The sequence below is a fragment of the Lygodium microphyllum genome, chromosome 10, assembly GCF_053477565.2.
Source record: "Lygodium microphyllum isolate KBCC chromosome 10, Lygodium_microphyllum_v1.1.10, whole genome shotgun sequence".
NCBI lineage: Eukaryota > Viridiplantae > Streptophyta > Polypodiopsida > Schizaeales > Lygodiaceae > Lygodium > Lygodium microphyllum.
The window spans coordinates 55,543,947-55,546,091 of NC_141144.1; the positions used below are offsets into that span (position 1 = coordinate 55,543,947).

General features: G+C 41.4%; 1 non-coding gene across 1 annotated transcript; it reads right to left on the reverse strand.

Moving 5' to 3' along the window:
• Positions 1-1,337: 1,337 nt before the first annotated feature.
• Positions 1,338-1,410, reverse strand: TRNAR-UCU (transfer RNA arginine (anticodon UCU)). Its single transcript has one exon. It is a non-coding gene; the product is annotated as a tRNA-Arg (tRNA).
• Positions 1,411-2,145: the final 735 nt, after the last annotated feature.

A 2,145-nucleotide genomic window follows, 5' to 3' on the forward strand; every position in this document is an offset into this window, starting at 1 on the left:
CAAATGGAACTTCATCTTGACCGTGTTGGAACCTATGGTATTCAGTAGCAACTTCCAAAGTGTGGTACATATCCTATTCTCTAATGCCTCGACAAGCTTTTTCATCAATGAGTTTTCATCTGAGCCCTTTGCTTTGGCAAGGTTGATGTGACAAGGCAACCTTTTACCCCTCCCCTTCTAGCCATTGTGACTAACCCCCTCCTTAGAAGGGTAGAGAAGAAGGTACAAGATGGAGCCATACGTGGCCTACCAATGCCCAATGGGGAACAACCCTTCTCCTAGTTCTTTGTCAGTGACAGCTTCAACATCTCGGAGGCCGATGAAAGATAGGTAAGTGTATTGCTTTACATCTATGATGATTTTTTTTGTTCCCCCAGGGTCGCTGATTAGTCTCAAAGGAAGAACAAGTTTGATATGCTTGGGTTTTGGAGAGAAGCTTGCATGATTGGACAGATTAGGCTTCAAAAAGATTGAGCATGGGGGAGCATCTTCAGGGAAGGAAGCAAAAATTCGAGCACCACATGCAAATACATAAGGGGGACAATGTGAGGTGGAAGAAAGAAATTCTGTACTACAATGAAGAAGTCTGGAGAAGAAGACTCTTGGTAGCATGGAGAGCATCCTCGTCTCAATCACAGAGTCGGACCTTATGGGAGGTGGCCACCAAAAGTTTCCCCACAAGGGACGCGGACTGTGCAGAATTCTCAGCACTCAATAGTGCACGAGCCATGAGGAGAGTGAGGAGCACCTCTTTCGGGAATGCCAAAGAGAGAGAGAGAGAGAGAGGGAACATGTAGAGGGAATTATAGAAAGAGGAAAGATAAAATTTAGAAAGAGAGAATAAAAAAGAGGAGAAAGAGAGAATGAAAAGAGAGGGGAGAGAGAGAAAAAGAAGATGAATTTTTTTTTAAAGATAATGAAGAGAGAGAGAGAACAAGAAAAAAAAAAGAAGAGAGGAGAGAATAAAAGGAGAGAGAGAGAGAGAACCAGGAGATGAGAAAAAATAATTTAAAATAAAAAGCAAAAAAAAATTAGACATAAGAAATTTGGGAAAGAGAGAGAGAGAATTTGAAGCTATCCGGAAGCGTATCTCTGATGTTATTTGCTAATACAAAGGTGTGCTCAATGAGACTTGTTGGTGTGCAGTATATTATTAAAAACACATTGTGAAAGAAAAACTTTTTGGTCGAACTATGGGTCCAGCTGTTCATCTAAGACACGAATACTCCAATTCCGGAGTGCTTCGTCACCATTTTCGAAATTTATAACCGAGGAAAGAGGTCACCCATCGAGGGTAAGAGAGCGTTTATAGAGAGACAAAGCTTACCAAGCGCTCACACGCCCGGTGGGACTCGAACCCACAATCCCTTGATTAGAAGTCAAGTGCCTTATCCATTAGGCCACGGGCGCTTGTTGATCTTGAACTCCATTTTTGTTAAACATTAAAATACATTTTCCGCCAATAAAAGCATGGTTGCGTCATTTTTACAAAGCCGAGAGCAGGAAGTCAGTTATGCCGAATCTCTCTCCGAAACATAAATTCAAACCAAAGCGAGAGAATGCGATGAATAGACCCTTCTCAGATCAACCAGCGTCCCTGAATCAAGCTTGACATGACCTCCAAAAGATTGAAAGCAGAACAACAAATCTCTCAGGAGATCTGTTTTATGAACCAACCCCAAACGGCTAATACAAGCACAGGTCAGTTCCGCACAATCCAACCATGCAGCTCCTCCAAATATATTGCATCTTGAGGTCATTGGATTGAGATTACGAGACTAAACAGCCATCAAGATGGTAAAGGGGGAATCCTCATGTGTATCATTCATTCATTCATTTGTGACATGCTTCCAATTTTCTCCAAGTAACAGAGTGAAAGGCAAAACTCATCGTTATTAATCATTATTACAAGGCCCCAGAGCACCAGATGAGCCATCATTTTTGCAAGCAAGGTGTTAAACCAATCATTTTATCTCTAGAAGAGGCATGAGATATCATTTATCACAAAATGGAATGCCTGATTGTTAAACAGAAAGACCTCTTATTGTGTGCCAACGAAGGGTGCTCTTAAATCTATTATAGGAATGTGTTCGTGGCAACTCTCCAACATATATATTGTATGGTACTCGTGTAGCCTTATGTACT